Source organism: Pelodiscus sinensis, chromosome 2 (genome assembly GCF_052426305.1).
Source record: "Pelodiscus sinensis isolate ZL-2025 chromosome 2, ASM5242630v1, whole genome shotgun sequence".
Lineage (NCBI taxonomy): Eukaryota > Metazoa > Chordata > Testudines > Trionychidae > Pelodiscus > Pelodiscus sinensis.
In genome coordinates this window covers 94238117-94262196 of record NC_143053.1, presented here as the reverse complement: position 1 = coordinate 94262196, position 24080 = coordinate 94238117, and the positions used below count along the sequence as shown (strand labels likewise).

Here is a 24080-nt window from a genome sequence, read left to right as displayed (position 1 = left end):
TCAGTTTTGGAGAGACTAGCGTGAACAGTGATAACTGCCTAATAGGTTTGCTCATCTCAACTTACAGATGTTTTGATAATGCAAAGTTATATACTGTTTTCATAAATGCATGCATTCCCTAATAAAATCCCAACCCTATAATAGTTTACTATATAAAGACCATAGCCATGTGTGTACTTTGTATCCTTGGGAACACAAACCCGTAAAAACTAACAACATTTGTTCTCAGAGTGATTTAGCTAACATTGTTTTTCTCAGGCTAAGTGTAGACTACAAGCCTCTTTTGAAAGAGTCTTTTTGAAATAATCTTTCAAAAAAGCCTCTTTTGAAAAAGAGTGTCTAGACTACAATCAGTACTTTCGAAAAAGCAAGCCTTTTTTTCGAAAGAGAGTACTCAGGCAGTCTGGATGCTCTCTTTCAAAAAAGCACAGTTTGCATTACATGGCACCTTTTTTCGAAAGAGCACTTTCAAAAAAAGATGTTCTTCCTCGTAAAACGAGGTTTTCCGTGGTCGAAAAAACTGCTGCGTTCTTTCAATTTACTTTTGAAAGAACGCGGCAGCAGTCTAGATGCAGGTAAAGATTTTTCAAAAAAAGGCCACTTTTTTCGAAAAATCCCTGTAGTCTAGATACACCCTCACTCATGTTCAAGTTATAGAACAGAAGAGTGGTCCCGTGAATGCAAAAAAGAGAAGTTTTTCTCAAAAGTTTTGAATTAGATCTTTCATTGACTAACCCACAATCAGCCTGCTGAAGTTATTGACATTGCATAGAATCAAAATCAGCCTCCTCTGTGCCCTCTGAAGTGGCCATGCAGAGTTCCTGCTTCAGTTTCCACTTGTAAGGGTTCTTTGAAAAACCTCAAAAACTGCTTTGGCTGCTCCACTGACTCAGCCCTATGGCATAAGTCATTTAACTAAATGTCTACCTCCAGTGTACACTAGTACAAAAATACAAACAATGAACAAAAAACACTCCACAGAGAAGATACACCAGTTCCTTACATCTCAAAGATCTGCTCTGTTTTCCACTTGACAATCTGGTGTTTATTCTTGAGCCTGAGAGGTTCTCTCTCCTCTACTGCCAGTCGAGTTCAACAGGGGTACTCAGAGTATAAATGAGAGAGATCTGATGGCAGTATTTTCTGCGAATGGCCCTTGGTCTTCCTGAACCTCTTCCTTCTCCCCTCTCCTCACACCTCAGTCTTCAAGGATATTAAGAAGGTTATGGACTAAAGTGGATATGTCTATGAGAAATCTCCCCTCTCTCCTCCCCCCCCCCAAATTTATGGGGTAAGCAACCAGCACACTGATTGGGCACCTATATTGCATTTTTAAAGTTTCAAAAACTAAAATAATAATAGTTGTACTTAGACACATTGCATGACTATTTTTATGCTGTGTGTCAAAAATACAAGATGGCACATCATTTTTATTGTGCAAAATGATGAAGAAATTAATATATTACAGGTCATTCTTCATGTTTAAAAATCAGATGTTAATAGAAACAGGTTTAGACCAAACATTCACAATTGAACACCAGCAGATAGATGTTTGAGTTTCAGATTTAGATATGAATTTTGTTGCTATTAGTTTTTCAGAGGTGAAAAACAACCAAATGCCATATTACTATGAGTACGGTCTCCTAGTCCTCAAAGTTCAGTGTATGAACATAAATAATTCCCCTCAAATAGGGGCTGACTAAATAACTACAATGTTACTAAAATACTTTCTAGAAGATGGCTTCAGGAACCAACTGACAAATAGGTTAACAGTTGCTCTTAACATATTTGGGAGGCCATATATTCCAAAAAATTTAGATGTTCATGTTTATTACTGGTCTTTGATGAAAATGAAAGTAGCTATATCATTTTACAGCAGTGCCTTAGGAAATATTCAGAGCAATTGAGAAAACCTGATTAAATTGTGAAGTAGATTGATCCAAAACTCTTATTTTTCAATAACAAAGCAGCTGCATTAAATGGAATTATGCATTTGTGCAATCCCTTTACATTAAAGATGTGACTTTTGAACCTTTTCTAGGAAACTTAAAATCCTTTGTAACTTAGCTCATTTCATTTGTGACGTACAAGTGCTACTTAACCCAGATTTTTATGTACTGAACTTAAGTTGTATGAGTGGCAGGTATCTCTTTCAAACCATGAAGAGAAGAAAAATCTGACAGAAATTAACAGGTATATTCACATAAACTAAAGCTATGAAAGATCTTAAAGAAATAGCACAAGTTCAGGAAAGAATTTTAATAAGCAACCATGATTTTTGGTGTAACTTCTCTGCCCCTTCGTGTTGATATGTGTATCACAGGATTCACTTACTGCATAATTAGATTTACTTTGTTCCTACTGTTTTATGAAAAGTACAAGCAACAGACTCACATATAGAAATGATAAATGTTATATAAAGTTATCAGAGACTTTAGATTTTAGAGTTTAAATTCTGACAGATCTTTGCCACAATTCAACGTATGGAATATACTCTAGATTTTTATTTTATTTAAGAAACACACATATTGCTTTCACGTTACACCTCCCCCCCTTCAGATATACAAATGTTAATAACATGACAACACTCCTGGCAACAGAGAATTATCATCATCCCCGTTTTACATAAGCCACAGAGAGAGGTAGAGATTGCATTAGTTATACACACTTCCAGCAAATACACAGACCTGAGAATTTCTTTCGGCTCCCACCTATCAAAAGTGTTGATAACTCACAGATACAGAGAAAGTTTATGGCAGAGCGAGAACAGAACCCTTTACTTCAAGCCCCCTGACCCATGATTAAACCATTCTGCTTACTCACTGAAAAATGTAAAAGGGTAACCTTTTCATAGCAACAACTTTGTGAAGCCTGTCAAGCATTTCTGTGATCCTTTATTGACCTTGTAAAAGCAATTTACACCATAGCTATGCTGACAATTGATAATGTCTATAGAAAATATTCTTTAAATCAAGAGAGAAAGATAATTTGGAACCAAAGAGATTAATAACTTCTAGGTTCATCTATTTTAATTTCATTTAAATAGTAGTTTAAGATACTCACCCAAGACTGTAGGGGTAGTACAATTAAATCTGACAAGTGTTATTATCGATTTAGTAGGAATTTAGCCAATCACCACCTACAAAAACTCCTTTCTACCTCTGCTAGCTCAATCCCTACCTTCTAATAGAACAAGTCAGTCTCTCAGCAATTACAGACATAATTGTTCTGGATCTCCACTTAGATATCTATACTTTACATTTTTTAATGCCAATAGCAACAACTTTTTTATTCAGCAGAACATTTCATAAGCTAAGAACACACTCAAATCCAACCTAAATGGCTCTTTTCTTACATTCACTTGATAGCAAAGGCTCTCTCTTTAGCCTGTAGTGTCAATGTTCACATTTTAAAATCTTAGTTTCATCCTTCATTATTTACATATGTACAATCAAAGCCACTGTCTTTCATGTTTTTAAAAAATGAGTATGTTGAACGTCTGCAGCATTTTCTCATAACAATTCTTCATACCCCCAAGTAAGACTTGTTTTTTTCCTGTTTCCTTTCTTTAAAATCTTATGTCTGCCATTTTAATCTTTGTAACAAAAATCTGTTGAAATAGTAGATTATCCATATCAGACAAATTTATAAATTCAGATGAGCAATTATAAAATTTTTCAGGGCATGAGCCATGTCCCTAGAGGAAGAAAATATGCAATTAAGACAAGAAGTCTATAAACATATTCTCTCATGCTTCATGAGAAACAGGAATATAGAAAATACTATAAATATGTTTATGTGTTTTGATATACCAGCAATAATTGGTGTAAAAATGTTTTAGGGTTGGTGAGCACTTTTAGTTCCCCCTAAGATTTTTTAAATAGTCAACAGGATTGTCACAAAACCACCACCCCATGTCTGCTCTAACAATGAAGAGACTGATACTTATTGTATCAAGTGGGTGTGCCAAGGCAACATCTGAACATACGCTCTTATAGCAGAATAAAACAAAAACAATTTCTCCAACTATCTTAGAACCACTCGTGGTGCTAATATGGTATCCCGTTACATGCATCACATAAGTACGGGTTTAGCTGATATTTGTAAATTTAGTAAAAAAGTTTAGGCTGCTCTTCTTTGGATCACTATTTACTCCGTGCACCTATAATTCATATTTCAATTTAAATTGCATAAAAACTACAGTCCCATCCATTGTACACTCTATCTTCTAAAGACATAGTGAAAAAACACAAGAGCAATGGCTGAATTAATACTAATGGAATAAATGGAAGAGGAATAACTGATTTCTAAAGTCATGCAATGAGTGATGCCCATTGTCCACATAGCTGAAGGCAGGACTGAGCCTTCAGTATGCCAGTATAATGTCTTAAGGTCACTAAAGATTTTACTGTTCATAGCAGAAAAGAAACTGCTTCCTGTAAGTGCTTAATTCTCTGCAGCAGATCCAAACCTTTAACTTTTCATTGTGAGGCAGAATTTCTCAGCACTGATGGGAAATCCATTGGCAGTTAATAGCAAAAATGTCAGACACAACCGACATAGAAAATAAAGGGGGGGATGTTAGAAATTTATATGCTGTGATGATGCCTACAGAGGCTGCTGGAAAGAATAAACTTCTGCAGGGATCTCAGTCAGTTGGGGACAAACACCACCATGGAGGCCAAACTTCAGGAATGAGACACTGGGAGGCAGAAGGACAGACCTTTAGAGCTGCTCCTCCCTGAAACTGGGATGGGGACGGCGAGAGTTTATGTTATTTTTAATTTATCAAATGAGAAATGCTAAACTGGGGTTGGGACCTGAAAGGTCAGTGGATATGAAGCTAAAATGGACCCCATGTGGGGAATGTTTAATTTCCTGTAGACTGTGTGTAGTTTAAGTTCTGAAGAAAGGAAAAAACGGGGCCCTGACGAAGCATTCCTGGCCATAACGGGGCATACTGAAGGCTGTTGATTCTATTATAAAGCATATGGGGCAAGAATGCTAGTATCATAGGCTATGTCTACACTGCACATTTATTTCAAAATAACTGAAGTTATTTTGAAATAACAGAGTGCGCGTATATATAGCAAGATCATTATTTCAAAATTATTTCAAAATAACTGGCTTCTTACTCGGACTTCTGTAACCCTCATTTCATGAGAAGTAAGGAAAGTCAAAGGAAGAGTGTTCTTCCTTCGACTTCTGCCTGTGTAGACAGTGCCTAACGTTGAGTTAAGGTACTTGGACTTCAGCTATGCAATTGACCTAGCTGAATTTTTGTATCTTAACTCGACTTTAGCCTGTAGTGTAGACATACCCCTGGTGAGGACCAGTGTTTCCTCTAAGCTGTGGGGCAGCACAGCTTCAAAGGTGATTAATCAGTCCCACTTAGTTAGAGGCTCAGGGCTCCCTGAATGAGGCTGACTGACAGGGCGGGGCTGATTAATCACCCGTGAAACTGTGCTTCCATGCAGCTTAGAGGGAAACCAGTGAGGACTATAATGATGTAGCTTTGAAGCCATAAGAATCTCTTCTCTTTGATTTTGAAATGTACAGTAACATTTCAGAAAGAATTTTTTATGTGATTGACAGTAGAGCTCAGACAAAATATGGAGAGCATATTACATTTTGATAGTCATAATCATAAACGTATAAAATGTGTGTAAGTATGCTCTCCATCATCTAATTTCCTAGCCACGGCAACAACTGAAATAATTTGGGTCATTTTTCTAATCAGAGATACTGAAACCAAAAATCTCAAGAGCTCAAATTATTCCTCTTTAGGTATTAATCAAAAATGGAAAACCAAAACAAAACTACACACCTAAAAATTTAGAATACTTGAAAGTACTTTGGCTTCTGTAGGCAGTTTTTTCAGATGTAATATACTTCTGGTTTACATCTGATGCCCGCCTCTTCAGCATTGTCTCAAATAAAGGAGGTTTAAAAATAAACTGCTATGAAATAAGAAAAGCCCACCAAACTGATTAATTTCCAGAGCCAGCTATCACCAGCCATCACCTCCTTGCTTGAGATGCTAAACAGTGAGTCCTCACTTTGTTGATGAGTAAATTGAGTTTAGACAACCATGTAAAGAAGTGCATGAAAGTAGATTTATTAGGGGCAAACAACTGAGGCTATGTCTACATTGCAGAGTTTTTGTGCAAAAATGGCCGTTTTTTGTGCAAAACTAGTGGAGCCTCCACATCTCAAGCACATTTTAACGCAAGAAAATTTACAGTGAATCGACAGAACAGAGGGGGTTTTGCAGTGTAGGTATTCCTCTATGAGAAATAACTCCTTTTTGCGTAAGAGCTCTTGCGCAAAACGGTGTATGTGGATGGGAAACAGAGTTTTTTTGGTGCAAAAACAGCCTATCGAAAGAAGCACAGGTGCCCAGGTGGTCATTTTGTTAATGGCATTCAGAGCTTTCTTGCAAGAGAGCGTCCATGCAGTCTGGATGCTCTCTTGTGCAAAAGTGCATCGCTTTTCTGATGCTCTTTTGCAGTGTTGATGAGCTCTGCACAAGAAGTTTTTGCGGAAGATCTCATCCACAAAAAGCTTCTTGTTCAGTGTAGATGTAGTCTGAATGTTAGCATGTTGTGTCTGTGTTAAGGAGAGATTGCCACATATTTACCATTAATTTCAGAAAAGCTACAGGTTGCCATAGTATTGTTAGGTTTATGCCTTGTTCTCTCTCTCAGCAATCACATTTCCTGAAACTATAAAAATATCTTTAGGCAATGAATGATGAGCTGCCACAATAGGTAGTCACATAAGTTCTGAAACAAACTTTTTTTATGGAATATCAATAGAGCAAAAAGTCTTCCTTGATTCATTCCACTAAGTTCCTGTTAAATAATTCTTCCACATGTAGAGAAGGAGCAGCAATGCACACATCAAAAGAGACATATCAATTTAATTTACCACTAATGACTCCCAAAATGATTCACTATCATATTCTTTCACAAAAACTATTTGAAAGTGAATGATCTTTCTTACTGGAATACTCCTACTAGCTGTGATTCAACATAAAACAGTAGCCTAAGGGTATGTCTATACTTGCACCCTCTTTCAAGAGAAGGATGCGAATGCAGCTGAGCGTAATTGCAAATGAAGCGTGGAGTTGAATTTCCCGTGCTTCATTTCCATATTCACGTTATGATGCTATTTCGAAATAGCATTATTTCGAAAAAAGAAACGCTGTCTAGACGTGGTTATTTAGAAAGAAAACCCTTCTTCTGAAATAACCCTTATTCCTCCTACAACGAGGTTTACCAGTTATTTTAAAAGAATGGTTTTCTTTCAAAATAACCGTGTCCAGACAGATTTTCTTTTTTCAAAATAGCGTTATTTCGAAATAGCGCATAACGCAAATATGCAAATTAAGCATGGGAAATTCAAATCCGTGCTTCATTTGCAATTTCGCTCAGCTGCATCTTCATCCCTCTCTCAAAAGAGGATGAAAGTGTAGGCATACCCTTAAGAGACTAGGCTGACAACTTGTACTTAAGTAGGGATGCAATATTTGCTTTTGGATTCCATAGTAGGGTGTCTAATCAACGTTTATATTAGGAAAAGAAAAAACAAAGCTATTTTTTGCCAAGAAGAGTAGCTTTTAAGTCTCTTGCTATTCGTTTTGAAAAATTATTTTTGTAATGTATGGATGAATAGACCACCTTTTAGGCTACCTACATCGCTGATAACACTATGTAATTCCTATACCTAAACCTTTTCTTATAAGAGGCCTACTGCTTACTAAACAAGTACAGCTACATCAGTATTTTGTCAAATAATGTCTCTCGAGAAGTCTTGTACATAGGGCAAAAAAATACTGATAAGCGTGTCCAGTCTGAAGGAATGAAGACAACACTGGGATTCTTTTCAGGGCACATCTACACAGCAGTGTTATTCTGGAATAATGGAAGTTATTCCGAAATAACTTTGCAAGCATCTACACTGCAAGCCCACTGTTTCAAAATAATATTGGAATAACGGACATCTTATTCTGGATTCTGTAGCCCTCATTCTACAAGGAATAATGTCTATTCTGAAATAGATATTTCCTGGTGCCATGGCTGAGCCCCCCCACAACTGCCAGCACTGCCTTAGGAAGCTCCCAGGACCCTATCCAGAGCCGAAAGAGGAGGGCAATATTCTGGTCTCGTGCAGAGATCTTGGTTCATCTTGGTATCTGGCGTGAGGAGGAAAACCAGCGGGATCTTCACACCAGACACAAGAATGCAGGTATTTATGGCCAAGGAGCACAGCTCCCACTCTGGGGTGGCACCCCAGAACTGCCCCTCCTACGGGCAGTTCCATCACATCCTGGGACCTCACTGTGGACTCTGGGTTGGAGATGCCTGTCTTCACCCTCCTGGGCGGCAGAGCGGGGTGGAGAAGGAGGAGGAGGAGAGGAGCCGGATGAGGCCATCACCAGCTCCATCCCTTCCAGCCAGGATTTAATGCTTGCCCTGCAGCCAGTACCCCACTCCCAGGATGTCTCCTGGCCATCATCCGAAGCTGGGAAAGGCCCCTCACATGAGTGCCATTATTTTCCCTAGACACACACAGGTGGAAGTGGCAGACGGCAAGGGACTGCTGTGTGCTCCTTGCTCGGCCTTGTTGGTCTGGGGATCACACAGCAGCCGGTGCACATTAGTCCATGTGGCGTGCCAGTCCAGGGCACACAACTCCATGTGTGTGTCCCCCTTGTAATCTTGTGAGAGTTTGCTACTAACTGCACTTGGTAATATATAGCCATATGATCTTCTGTACTTAGTTAAATCTAATTCTATCCCTAGGAAAGATATATTTAATTTTTGAAAAACAAAAGTCACTGTGTTTAAAGCTTGAAAAAGCAGCTCAGACATTAATGGATGCGAGGGAAGACAACACGATGAAAAAAGAAATCCAATCCAATAAAAAGCTTTTGCTGTAAATTCAGCTACGACAGGGCAGGCATCAGTCCCACTTACAGCCTTCACGTTAGCTGTGATGCTCATTAGAAAAGTAGCAGAGTAAATAAAGCTTTTCTCTTATCCATAATGCAGAATGCAGTGTGAGATTGTGGCATTAACCCACTCCCAGCAGCATAAAGAGCACAAAGCGTCTGTGATCCAACCAATGTTCTGGGAGTCACTGCACCTCATCCTCAGCTTCCTGGATATAAGTGCCAGGATAGACCCAGGCTACAGCCCTTTGAAAGGTGGTGCATACATCGCCTCATAATATGTTTTTGGGATCAGTACAGAAGGGCATGTCCCCTACCCTTTTGCAGTTGTTGGTTCCAAATTCACACTGTATTAATAGTTGAGGGATAAACGCTACTGACATTGGGCTAGTCACAGTAGATATAGAAAATATAGCTTATACAAGCTTGAACGTCTCTAGTCCAGCACCCTCAGGACTTGATCGGGGTCAAATCAGAGAATTTGCCAGACCAGGGGAGGTCAATATTGTCTAGCAGCATTATCAACTCTTCTACTGCTTCCTGGGCTCTTAGAAGACATTTAGGGGTAAATTAGAGCTAATTAAACAACACAGAACACTGAGAGCCAGGACTGGTGGCTGTAAACAAACTTTATGGGACCATGGGAAATATGGCCACACCTATGATAAGTGGACATCTGGCTAAACAAAATCATGCCGGAGCACAGATTTTGCCACATCAGAGAGTGCCGGACCAGAGCAGTTCAACCTGTATTTTTAAGGTTAAGAAAAAGTTATCCAAACTGGCTTACACAATTTGGGATTTTCCTCTGTTTGTACCACACTTCCCTCTCCCCCATGTAGCACAATTAGAAGGTATTAGTAAGGTGATTACAGGTTTTCCTTTAATATTTGCTTTTGCATTTCTGCATTTCTCAAATGCAAATATCCATTTCAAATTATTCATCTGGCTCTATGGGTTATATATTAGAAATGCCAAAGTACCGTAAGGTAATCGCCTATGAATATAGTAGTAGCTTGAAATATCCTGTTGGATTCAACGTTTGGATGTCAGTACTTTGTATCTGCATGAAAAAGACAGTTCTGAATTTGAATTCTGCTCAGTGAAAACAATGTGTAGAGCAGTTCTCATTTATTATTCACATGCACCATGAGGCATTATGTAAGATGACCTTTCCTTTATCTTGGTTTTATAGTTGAACAAGCTATTCATATATAGGTGAATACACCCTGAGTCCTTTCTATCTAATCCTAGAATAAAAGATTAGTGGTTTCATTTTTAGCATCTCTCACACATGCAGTGTGGGGGACCTGGTTATATCCTGGCTTTTAAGATAGAGCTCCAGTTATACAATAGTTATTATACTTGCTGCATTGTGCATGTTGCTGTTTTAAGTATGGCACATAGCAGTGCATGCTGCATGTGGTGAGTCAAATCCTCCTACCTGCCCATGTATAAAACTCCTAGGGTATGTCTACACAGCAGCATTTTTTTCAAAATAACAAAATGCATGTCTACACAGCAAGCCATTATTTCAAAATAATGTCGAGCTGGAGGTCTTCTTACTCCAACACTAGTAACCCTAATTGTATGAAGGTGTCACCGATATATCTCACCACCATAGCACCTCCAGCCAGCAGTCCTGGAAATTAGCTTCGTTGGCTCATTGGACACCTCCTGCTGGCTGGTGTCTCCCCATGTTTCTCTTCTCCCAGGGAACACCCAACTCCCCTGTACCCACTTTGCCTCGGTGACCTACGGTCAATCTTCATCTAGCCCCTGACTCAGGGGCAAACTGCAGTCTGTAATGGCCACTCATTACTGGAAAAGAGGTATGGACCTGCTGTCCCTGCCTACCATGGCTGCCCCTTGCAGCCCCGGCAGCTTCAGGCCTTGCAGCCTGAGAGCTTGTTTGACCAGAGCCTCCACAGCCCTGGCCTGCCTTCCTTCCCCAGCACTGCTCTATCTCCAGGCAGCCTCCTATTTCCCTGTCAGCCAGGTCTCTACTGCTCTCTGACCAGAGCATCACTTAGTCCTCTCTCTCCCTCCATGAGTCCTTCTTTATATAGCCCCCAGCTGGGCCCTCATTAGCCAAAACTGCCTCAGCTGGGGCTTTGCTCTCTACCCTTGCTCAGAGCTGGGGTTTTGCCCTTAAAGGGCCAGTGTAGGGCAAACGCCCTTTACAGAGGTGTAAGGGAAGTCGGAGGACGAGTGCTCTTCCTTCAACTTCTGGCTGTGTAGACAGCACCAAAAGCCAAATTAAGCTATTTCAACTTCAGCTGAGCAATTCACACAGCTGAAGTTACATATCTTAATTCAACTTTTGCCCTGCTGTGTAGACGTAGCTCAGTTGAGGTCAATGGGAGTTCTGTGCACACAAATCTTGCAGGATCTGGCAAAAAAATCTGAAAGGAAGGGAATACAGGACTATGTAGCACTTTAAAGACTAACAAGATGGTTTATTAGATGATGAGCTTTCATGGGCCAGACCCACTTCCTCAGATCAAATAGTGGAAGAAAATAGTCACAACCATATATACCAAAAGATACAATTAAAAAAAATGAACACATATGAAAAGGACAAATCACATTTCAGAACATTTTACATTCAGCAAAGAATCAATGCCCACAAAACAGACATTAGGCAGGATCACAAACAAAAAACAGTTTCTTGCCATTTCAACTAGAAAGGACACTGTCTCAATGACATAATCACATGCATCCTACTTCAGAAGACTTTCAAATCTGCACTTGAAAGGGAATCCTCTGAACTAGCATTCATGCTAAAATTCGACACTCTCCGCAGGGGGCTGAACAAAGACCCCAACTACCTTTCCCATTACAAAGATAGCTTCCCCAATTATCACCTATAATACCATTAACTCACAGACATCAACCCTTCCCCACCTCTAATATCATTAACTCACAGGCATTCACCTTCCTCCCCCCCCTCCCCTGCATACCCTTTCTGTTCTGAAATGTGATTTGTCCTTTTCATATGTGTTCATTTTTTTTAATTGTATCCTTTGGTATATATGGTTGTGACTATTTTCTTCCACTATTTGATCTGAGGAAGTGGGTCTGGCCCACAAAAGCTCATCATCTAATAAACCATCTTGTTAGTCTTTAAAGTGCTACATAGTCCTGTATTTTGTTTCAGCTACACCAGACTAACACGGCTACATTTCTATCACTATTCTGAAAGGAAGGGAGTTCTGTTCATCTAAAAAATTAGAGCCCCACAGTTTTGGCCACAGATTATGTCTGTATTTTGTGACCATTGTGAATTCTTAGAAAGATTCAGAAACCAAAAGTTTCTTAGAAACCTCATCAGGAACTCTCTTGCTGAGATATATGACCCTGGGTGAAATCCTGGCCAAAGTAAAGTCAGTATCAAAACTTCCTAGCCACATTAAACTCAATGAATTTCATGCTCTATTTTGACAGGTTGGCAATTTGCCATTATAACCTTTTTTCACTTCTCAGTCTGAATGTGAAATCCACTACAGTGCCCTTTTTATAAATGCATTTTGCTAGAATGCCCACACTCCCTGCCTCTATAGGCAGAAGGTTCCTCCCTCCATCCCCCTCTCCCTTTTCTGAGCATATTTGCATTTAAATTGCTGCTGGAATATGGGGGACATATCACCATTTAACTTCTTCCTTTTAATAAAAACTTGTCCTATCAATATTCAATTAGTATGCTTCCTTTGCTATTAGCACAGCAGTACAGTGAGTTAATTAGTCATTTTAATAAAATGTGACTGTTTCTTAAAAGATAGTTATTAAGCAGAAAATTATGTCTTATCAGCAAAATATTAGCTTTTTGCTATTGAAATTAATTTGAAAGTTGATTTGTCTCTTTAAAAGACCATTAGACTCCTTCAATTTTCTCATTTTCCCTTTGTTGTAAATTTCATGCTAAAATTGAACCACCAATATTTTTTCAAGCCACCTTCAAATGGTGTAAGTATATTAACAAACAGATGTAGAGCTAGTATTTTCACAATGAGGTTATGCTTGCTCATTGCATGTTTAACTAACTTCATTTAATCAATAACGTTTATTTAAATTACTGATTCAGATATGGACCAAACTGGTATTTTTCATTTGCCTTACTTCCTGAATTAAAGCTTGCATTGGAAAGAAGATAAATCATTCGCTATTCAACACGGAACTGCAAATATGTCTGGAAGTTGGGAGGACAAGCACTAGATTACCACATATGGTAATTTCCTAAGAAAATATACAAATTTCCTTTAAATAATGAAAAATGTTATCCTTTGTGTTGCCACAATTCTTTATATGTTAGCAAAGGAAGAGAGGAAACCTCATGCTTATATTGACCAGTATTGTCTTATTGCTATGTTATTCTCCGCTGCCCTCTGTTGTATCCAACTCTCCTCTTATATTTAAATTATAAATTCACTGGCATAGGGGGGCTGTCAGTTTGCTTAATGTCTGTATAATACCTAACACAATTCTGCTGGAAGCTGCTAGCCACCAGCAGGTAACATCATAATGCTGTTAGATCTACTCGACCACCTTCCTCTCCACTTCTCTTTCCTGTTGCTACACTGCTTGATTTAGGGTTTAACAAAGAAGAAATGAGATAATACATTAACTTAATGTTTAGTTGGCTTCAAGTACATACTGGTAAAATACCTACCAACTTAATTTCTTCATTTTAAGGAGGACATTTTAGGAGCTGTAAGAAAACTTGGGCTGTTGATTAATCACAGTTAATTCATGATTAACTCAAAAATTAATCACATAGTCAAATAATAGAATAGCAACTGAATTTTGCTAAGTATTTGTGGACTTTTTCTATGGTTTCAATGCTGATTTCAATTACAACACAAGACACAAAGTGTACAGAGCTCATTTCATATTATTTTTTATTACATATATATGCACTATATAAATGATAAACAAAATAAACAGTATTTTTCAATTCACCTCATACAAATCCTGAAGTGCAATCGCTTTGCCCTGAAAGTGTAACTTACATATGTAGATTTTTTTGGTTACATAACAGCACTCAAAACCAAAGCAATGTAAAACTTCAGAGCCTGTAATTCTACTCAGTCCTATTTCTTGTTCAGCCAGTGACAAAGACAAACAAATTTGTTTACATAGACAGGTTATATTGTCGCCTGCTTCTTATTTACAATGTCATCTGAAAGTGAAACAAAATACAGGACTATGTAGCACTTTAAAGACTAACAAGATGGTTTATTAGATGATGAGCTTTCGTGGGCCAGTCCCACTTCCTCAGATCAAATAGTGGAAGAAAATAGTCACAACAAATATACCAAAAGATACAATTTAAAAAAATGAACACATATGAAAAGGACAAATCACATTTCAGAACAGAAGGGGGATGCGGGCGGGGGGGAAGGAAGGTGAATGCCTGTGAGTTAATGATATTAGGGGTGGGGAAGGGTAGATGTCTGTGAGTTAATGGTATTAGAGGTGATAATTGGGAAAGCTATCTTTGTAATGGGTAAGGTAGTTGGGGTCTTTGTTCAGTCCCCCCGCGGAGAGTGTCGAATTTTAGCATGAATGCCAGTTCAGAGGATTCCCTTTCAAGTGCAGATTTGAAAGTCTTCTGAAGTAGGATGCATGTGATTAGGTCATTAAGACAGTGTCCTTTCTGGTTGAAATGGCAAGAAACTGTTTTTTCTTTGTTATCCTGTCTAATGTCTGTTTTGTGGGCATTGATTCTTTGGCGAAGTGTCTGAGACGTTTGTCCAATGTACATAGCAGACAGACATCTTCGGCACATGATAGCATAGATTATATTTCTGGATGTGCAGGAATATGTGTTCTTGATCTTATAACTCACTTGGTTAGGCCCAATAATGGTGTCAGCAAAGTGAATAAGTGGACAAAGCTGGCAACGGTGTTTGTTGCAAGGGAAAGTACCAGGGTTGGTATTAGTGTGGTATGTCCTGTGGTTGTTGGTAAGAATCATCTTGAGGTTAGGTGGTTGTCTATAGGAGACTATGGGTCTGTCTCCCAGAGCTTCTTGGAGTTTAGTGTCCTGTTCCAGTATAGGCTGTAATTTATTGATAATGTGTTGGACAGGTTTAAGTTGGGAGCTGTAGGTGATGACAAGTGGTGTTCTGTTGTTGGTTTTCTTGGGTCTGTCTTGAAGTAGATGGTTTCTAGGTATTCGTTTGGCTCTTTCAATTTGCTTTTTTATTTCTCTGGGTGGGTAGTTGAGGTTTATAAATGCTTGGTAGAGATCCTGAAGTTTCTGGTCTCTGTCAGTGGGATTAGAGCAGATGCGGTTGTATCGAAGGGCTTGGCTATAGATGATGGATCGCATGGTGTGTGCTGGATGGGAGCTGGAAGCATGTAGGTAACTGTATGAGTCAGTGGGTTTTCTGTAGAGGGTGGTGTCTAATTTTCCATTGTTGATTTGTACTGTGGTGTCCAGGAAATGGATCTCTCGTGTGGAATGGTCCAGGCTGAGGTTGATGGTGGGGTGTAGGTTGTTAAAATCTCTGTGGAATGTCTCCAGTGTTTCTTGGCCATGAGTCCAAATCATAAAGATGTCATCGATGTAGCATAAGTAGAGAAGGGGTAAAAGGGGATGGGAGTTAAGGAAACGTTGTTCTAGATCAGCCATAAAGATATTAGCATACTGTGGGGCCATGCGTGTACCCATGGCTGTGCCTGAAAGTGAGAACAGGTATTTGCATGACATGTCTGCAGCTGGAGTCTCAAGGTATTTACTGCCAAATATCTCGAACATTTGTGTGCCCCTTTATGCTTTGGCTACCATTCCAGAAGACATGCTTTCATTCTGATGCTCTTTTAAAAAATAATGCATGAAATACGTGACTGAACAACTTGAGGGAGCATGTCTCCTGCTCTGTTTTACTCATAGTCTGCCATATATTTCATGTTATAGAAGTCTTGGATGATGTCCCAGCACATGTTCATTTTAAGAATGCTTTTACAGAAATGTTTACAAAAGCAAATAATGCTCCAATGGTCTCAGATGATGAACATGAAGCAGCCCACACTGCTTTGGAGCATTATCAAGCAGAACCATCATCAGCCTTGGTGCATGTTCTCTGAAATGGTGGTTGAAGCATGAAGGAACATATGAATGTGCATCTGACACAAATAGTTTGCAATTCCAGGTACAACAGTGCCCTGTGAATGCCTGTTCTCACTTTCTGATTACATTGTTAATAAGACCAAGGCAGCATTATCTCCTGCGAGTTGTTGGTATAATTGTTTGTCTTAATGATTGGCTGATCAAGACATAGGATTCAATGGGCTTGCAAGCGCTAAAGTTTTACACTGTTTTATTATGAATGGAGGTTATTTTTATACATAATTCTATATCTGTAAATTCAACTTTCATGATAAACAAATTGTACTGCAGAATGTGTATAATATTGAAAATACATTTTTGTTCTTTATAGTGCAAATGTTGTAATAAAAATAAATATAAAGTACACTTGGTGTTCTGTGTTGTAATTGAAATCAATATATTTGAAAATGTAGATAACGTTGAAAAATATTTAAAATAAATAGTATTCTATTACTGTGTAACAATGCAATTAATCCTGATTAATATATTTAATCACACGATTAACTATGGTTATTTTTTTAATCACTTGACAGCCCTATTTAAATTATGCTTTTTAACAGTATTCTGCTCTGAATTAACTTCCTTGAAGTTCTTTTTATTTCCAGTCATTATTTCCTGCTTTGTCTTTCCTTTTAGACTTATAATAGGTGACTCCCTTTCCCCCCACCAACACACAAAAACAGAATAAACAGGCGAGTTTCTTAAACTAATTTAGATACAACACAAAGCTAAGAAGCCAGTAGAAAAAAATGTTTTGTTGCAAAATTCCTGACCAGCTTTATGTTTTTTTAACATTGCTCACTAGCAATCATGCAGAAAATAGTCAGATCACAGCACACAAAGATTTCAGCAAAAGCTGACTTAAACAGCTACTTAAATATCTACTTTATAAAAAAATCACTGCCATGCTGAGGGACATAATATGGTAGTTCCTCAACAAGGTAAAAGCATAGTTTGGTATTGTAGGATCCAATGTTAAATATTTACTAGCTGTGCTAAAAATCCAAGGATTTCACATTGTTAAAGCACGTAAAACTTAAAACAGAGTTTCAGCTATGTTACAAAATTACCCAGAGCAATCAGCTTTTGAATACAAATTATTCAAGTTTTCTTCATAAAAACCAAAAAAAAACCCCAAAACAAAACAAAAAAAACATGCCCCAAAAGCCAACCCAACCCTTCTTACCACCATTAGTCATGGAGACAATTTGACTGGTCAGTCGGAGATGAAAGAAGTCCAAAATACACTGTGTGGTGGTGATAATGAGTCCACTGCATCCTCCAAAACTCTCTTCAATTCTTTGTTTAGACACTCACTGGGATTGGCTGCCGTGTCCTCTCCCGTCTTGCCTACTTGTGTTAAACCAGGGCATTTCGAAAACCTTTTACTCTGTTAGCTGCAAGGAAGCAGCTCAGCCATGCCTGGAGCAAGAAAACAAATGGGCAGTGCTAGAAGAGTGATGGGAAGAGAACCAGTGCATGGATTCTTTTAGGTTTCCATGACCAAGATGCCAAGATAAGGAAGAATAGAGGTGCCTTCTGAACAGTAAAGACATGGTACCCAAAGGAAAGGTAGGAGCTCTTTTACCCCATTGCTCCTTGTGGAGGAAGCAACAGTGACAGATGGATCTCTGGGTATGTCTAGACTACACCCCTCTGCCGGCAGAGGGATGCAGATTAGGCAGGTCAAAATTGCTAATGAAGCGGGGATTTAAATATTCCGCGCTTCATTAGCATAAAAATGGCCACCACTTTTTTTGAGCACGAAGATTTGTCAGAGAAAAACAGCAGTCTAGAGGCTGTAAAACAAGGTATACAAGATCTATCAGAAAAGGCTTTCTTTAGCGAAAGATCAGCCTCTAGACTGCTGCTTTTCTCCAACAAAGCTCTGTGCCAAAAAAAAGTGGTGGCCATTTTTATGCTAATTAAGTGCAGCATATTTAAATCCCCGCTTCATTAGCAATTTTGATCTGTCTAATCTGCATCTCTCTGCCGACAGAGGGGTGCAGTCTAGACATACTCTCTGTGTCACCATGGAATTGGCATCCTGGATTCCCAACCAGGAGGTACAGAGGCAGACAAGGAGCAAGCCTGTTGGGATACTGAGGTAGCTTTCTTCCAGAGGCACAAAATATCTTCTCGGGAGAAACTATGGTGACTGAGAGGGAAGTCACTGCCCTTCTCCCTCTTCTGACTTGGATGTGGGGCTGCTGCTCTTGCAGTGGGATCATCTGATCCCCTAGGTCATGCTGCCTGGACTGACCATGGAGTGCTTTCTCTTTTCCTGTTTGTAGGGAAGGTTGCCAGAGCCCACTTGATGGTGAATCCATTGTATAGACAGCACCAGGCCCTGATTCCTACTCACCTAAGTAGTCAGGGGGCAACCTATGGCTGCCAGTGTAAGGCATCTGGAAGGTTGGGGCTGATAGTATGGTGTGGGGCATGAGCTGTTTGTTGATGTCCTTCTGAGTTGATTATTTATCTGAGCCAACATGGTCTTTGGGACTGTCGGACTGAACTAAAATGTATAGTTTAGGATACAGAGGAATTTGAAGCTGACTATACAGATATGGTCTTGCCTTCAGTTGATTTGGCAAGAGATTTTCACAAGAGGAGTTTAGTGGGGAACCACTGAGCCAATCCTCAACAACAGGGCAAAGAAAAAACATACACACAGTGAGAAAGCCAGAATAATTTTGAGAGTTGTAGGGTATAAAACATAGTGATATCTGATACAATAGTCCCGAGCTCTCTAAGCAGGACAGAATTCGTCTGTGAGATGTTGGGGCAGAAATTTGGCTAGGCAAAGGATGGGATGGTGGATATAGGGTGTGACCATTATAATAACTGGTACTCCCTGTGGTCAGTGTCCAGTGAAAAAATGCTAAACAGGCTAGCTCCCAGACCTGGGACTGTACTGTTGGACCTTGTGCTCAGGGATGGTAGGGGGAGGGGCCATCTTAAAGTCTTTGTTGACTGAAGTTCCCTCAACTAACCTTGCATCCTCTCACTCCAGCCCCAATTAAGTAGAGGTTGCACAAGTGAAGTGATTCCATGGGGTAGACTGGGGAGAGTCTATCCTGAATGGTTTGGTTCATGGCCAGCATTCTAAAACCTGCACTAGAACCAGTCATATGACTGCAATGTTATGAGCCTCCCCAAGGAATATGTGTGGTATGCCACTTAAAGCCAGCACTTTTCTGTCAATTCCAGTCAATGGATGGATCTCGTTTTGTATTTCCTTCTTCTTGTTAATTTACATTGCACTGATCATTTAAATGCCATCTTTTGTACGTTTTTTCAGAGCGAAAAAAATACAAACAAGTTTACTGGGAATACAACTTAATCACCTCTTAAAGGAGGCTTTAGTTTATTGCTGTCTTGCTCCCAGAGGCCAGCACATTAATCTTGCAGCAATTGTTTTTGAAAGACAAAACTGCTCTGAATACGAATCTCTCCGAAGCTATAGAAATCATTTGAAGGGAAGGATATTATGCCGTGGCTCTTCTTAACTCCAAAGAAGGAAATGTAAGTGAAGTGCTCAATAATAAATAGTAGGAGGTCTTGAACACATAGCTACTCACTTATATACTGTAAAAACAAGAAGAACCACATGAGAAGAACAGATGGCAGGTCCTACAAGGGTGCATACGGATGCTACTGAAGGCATATGAATACTGCTCAGTTTCAAGTTTTGAAGTAAACAATAATCTAATTACTGGCAATGGTTTGTCATTATAATATGAGAGTAAACAGCAAAATACTAAAGCATCTTCCTTTTCAGTAGCAGCTGCATGCTCTAATCAAACTAAACCTACTAATTATTATATGTAAATTGTGATAACATAAAGACATGACAAAATATAAACTGAATTGGTAGGATAACAACAACAACAATTGCCTCCCCTTGATATGCAGTAAGCCAACAGTGCCATATGCTACAGAAAAATAAGAGATGAAAATGTATTAACAAAGAAAGCCCCTCAGAGTAACTACAAGTATGACTATAGAGAGGTAACATTCTATCAGATATGGCTTGATAAGAAGGGAGAAATAGTTATCACTAAACAAACCTGACCGTTTTAAATCTTCCAGAATAGAAACATCATGAGAACATTAAATAAGTAATTAAATTTTGGAAGAATACATCAGACAGCTATGATGAGTTATTACAAAACAAATGGCACAGACCAGAAAGCCTAGTGAAGAATCTTACACAATTGAAGTTACTGAAAATGAATGTGATACATGTTTTTCCTTCTATTACTTTTGATCTTTCAATCTGTTTCTTTCTTAAAGTTTCATCATCAAAATTATTCCAGAGCAAAATATGGCAAAATATACTATTGACTCACCACTGTAAAAAATACTATGATTTATTTAGGTAGTCTCATCTTCCTAGGTTTGTTTTAAATATATAGAGTTTTACTAATATTTATCAACAAAACAAATTACCCATGTTTTTATATATAATTTACAGCAAAAATTTAAGAGAGACTCTGACATTCAGAAATAAAATTTTGTAAGCAAGAACTGTGGGTAAGTCAATGAGTGAAAACAAATCAGTATCAAATTCCAGAACAGTAGCCATGTTAGCCTGTTAGCCTGTTTCAACAAAAATGATGAAGAATCCTGTGGCACCTTAAAAACTAAGGATATGTCTACACAGCAGCATTATTTTGGAATGACTGATGTTATTCCGAAATAACATAGTGTGTGTCTACACTACAAGCCTTTATTTCAAAATAATGTCAAGCTGGAGGATCTCTTGCTCTAACTCATTTAAACCCCCATTTCACGAGGCGTAAGGGAAGTTGAAGGGAAAGTGTTCTGCAGACAGCATCAAAAGTCTAGTTAAGCTATTTTGACTAAAGCTACAAAATTGATGTAGCTGAAGTTTCGTAGCTTAATCGACTTTAGCCCAGCTGTGTAGACGTACCCTAACAGTTATTTTGGGTGCAAGCTTTGATGGGCTGGAGCCCACTTCCTCAGATGCATGAAATGTAAACTTCAGTTTAGCAGGGATATATACACAGGCAAAGATGGATGTGTTGCATTACTTTGCAGAGGACATGTGCTAACAGGGTCAATTCAGGAAGGGTGGATGTGGCCCACTCCCAACACTCGATAAGAAGGTGACAATACCAAAAGGGGGGAAATTAGTTTTTGTAGTGAGCTAGCCATACCCAGTCAGACTATCCCACTATCATACCTATTCTGATAGTGTCAAGCTTGCATATGAATATGTGCAAATCAATATACCAAAGTTGATAGATTTTAACTAAATCTAATATTGGGCTTAAGGTACTAGGTAAGAGGTCCCTTACATACCGAAAGAAAACAAATTTGTACTGAACTTTGAGATTAAACACTGCAGATGCAGGAGGTTATCTACAGTTGTAGAAGAAGAGGATGCATTAATAAGTCTTAATGATATATACAGAAAACAGGCCTGATTCCTAGAGAAGACTTGCTCGTTACACTTGTGCGTATGAGGAAGGGTGGTCCAATCATTAAGGTTCTAGCCAAGGACTGGGCAGATCTGGGTTCAGTTCCCTGCTCTTCCACAGACTTCTTATGTGATCATAGGCAAGGCTGTTTGCTTCTCTGTGCCTCACTTTCCCAGATACCAAAGTCAAGACAATAGCACTTCCCTCTTTGACAGGTGTGTTGGGAAGATAAACACAAAGGCTACGTCTACACTGGCCCCTTTTCCGAAAGGGGCATGTTAATTTCACAGGTCGTAATAGGGAAATCCACGGGGGATTTAAATATCCCCCGTAGAATTTAAATAAAGATGTCTGCCGCTTTTTTCCGGCTTTTAGAAAAACCGGAAAAGAGTGTCTACACTGGCCCCGATCCTCCGGAAAAAAAGCCCTTTTCTGGAGGATCTTATTCCTACTTTGAAGGGCTTTGAAGTAGGAATAAGATCCTCCGGAAAAGGGCTTTTTTTCCGGAGGATCAGGGCCAGTGTAGACGCTCTTTTCCGGTTTTTCTAAAAGCCGGAAAAAAGCGGCAGACATCTTTATTTAAATGCTACGGAGGATATTTAAATCCCCCGCGGATTTCCCTATTACGACCTGTGAAATTAACATGCCCCTTTCGGAAAAGGGGCCAGTGTAGATGAGCCCAAAGACTGTAGGGTGTAAAGACACTCCAGAAATTAGGCCAGATAAGTACCTAAGGGTATGTCTACACTACCACCCGAGTTCGAACTAGGGTGGTTAATGTAGGCAACCGGAGCTGCAAATGAAGCCTGGGATTTGAATTTCCCGGGCTTCATTTGCATATTGCCGGGCGCCGCCATTTTTAAATGTCCGCTAGTTCGGACTCCGTGCCCGCGGCTACTCACGGCATGAACTAGGTAGTTCGGATTAGGCTTCCTATTCCAAACTACCGTTACTCCTCGTTTCAACCTATAGAGGAGTTGAAAAGGCAAACAAAAAAGTGCAACTGGTTTTGTTATTTCCCTGTATGTCTTTTTCCTTCCTTGTGTGGAATGATGGATAGGCGGTGTTTCCATCCTTGCAAGGAGACAGGAAGATTTTTTTCTCTTTCCTCAAATTGACAACTCTGGTCCAAATCCTAAAAAGCACTTGGGCATCTCCCATGAAGTGTATCTGGCTGAAAAAGGGTGGGTGTGTCTCTATGCTAACCCCTTTCAACTTACCAGAGTCAATGAAGGGGCAGGCAAGCTACTCTTTTCCTGCAGAGAACGAGAAACCAATTTCCAAACATACTCATGGGCTCACTGTCCCAGAAGTGAATACTGATTTAAGTCTTCAGTTTAGAGCCATGAAACGTAATGCCTTCACTCCTTCATGGTTACTTACCAGGACAAATGAAGAATAATTCCAGAATTATTCCCTGTCCCTACTGAAAGTGTGAATAAGCCTGTGCTCTGAGCTGAGATAGATTTATTATGGCAACAGAAGATCTGCACTGATGTAGTGCATCTACTGTAGACCAGCCTTAAGAGAAGCTGCAACAGTCTGCTGTAGCAAAATGTCTATATCACTGCTAGATCCCAGCAACTATCCTCCCTCTGCTAATTTTAATATAGTCAGAACTTCTGGGTCTCACCACCTCCAAATAATATATGCTTTCATTCCTTCTGCAATGCTATATCTAGACTGCAGTACCTTTCGAAAAAGCCTCTTTCAAAAAAGCGCGTCTAGACTACAATACGCGGATCGAAAAATCGATCCGCTTTTTCGAAAAAGAGCGTCCTGACTGCTGGACGCTCTTTCGAAATTAAAAGCCACCCGGAACCACTTCTGCCAGGGCATGGGGGCAGCATTTCCTTCCGGGTGCTGCTGCCTGTCCTTTGCAGAGACGCGTGGTTAAAGGGACACCCCTGAATACCCATTGCTCTGCTTCTGCAGCTGCCTTTGCTGTCCCTCTAGGAGGTAAGCAAGGCATTGCAGTGCTGGTTTGGAGTGCTCAGCTTCCTGGGACACCCCAGCAGGTTTTTTGTTTGGAGGTTTTTCTGTTTTAGACCCATTTTTTCGGCATGGAGGCAGAGCTGCTCCTGGGCAGGCGATGTCCCCACGCCATCATATTGCAAGTGTTGCTGCATCTGCATGACACAGTCATGAGGCTACTTCCCCATCTGGACCCAGACCAGAAGTACGAAGGGATCATCCGTCATGCAGCCCCACTGCCCTTGCCTCCAAACTTCTTTGTGGACAGGTGTTTTTGGAGGCTTGACACCAGCTCTGACTGGTGGGACCGGCTCGTTATGCAGCTCTGGGATGACCTAGAGTGGCTTCGCAACTTCCGGATGTGAAAGACCACTGTCCAGGAGCTGTGTACCTGGCTCGCCCCTGCTCTGCAATGGCAAGACACCCACCTGCGGCCCGCTATCCCCGTGGAAAAGAGGGTTGCCATTGCCCTCTGGAAGCTGGCAACCCCAGACAGCTACCACTCTGTGGGAAACCAATTTGGAGTGGGCAGGTCTACTGTTGGATACATCCTGATGGAGGTAAGTCATTGTCTGGGGACAGTCAC

At 39.8% G+C, this 24080-nt stretch overlaps 1 protein-coding gene and 1 long non-coding RNA gene across 3 annotated transcripts in view; one reads left to right on the top strand and one right to left on the bottom strand.

Annotated features, from left to right (window-relative positions):
• Window positions 1–24080, bottom strand: part of CCDC102B (coiled-coil domain containing 102B) — a 336113-nt gene that overhangs the window by 29964 nt on the left and 282069 nt on the right. The gene's annotated exons all lie outside the window — the stretch shown is intronic.
• LOC142827133 (uncharacterized) overlaps window positions 1–24080 on the top strand; it is a 53870-nt gene that overhangs the window by 671 nt on the left and 29119 nt on the right. Inside the window, exon 2 of the long non-coding RNA XR_012901580.2 lies at window positions 8063–8250. This is a non-coding gene — a long non-coding RNA (uncharacterized LOC142827133). The remainder of the gene's footprint in view (window positions 1–8062; window positions 8251–24080) is intronic.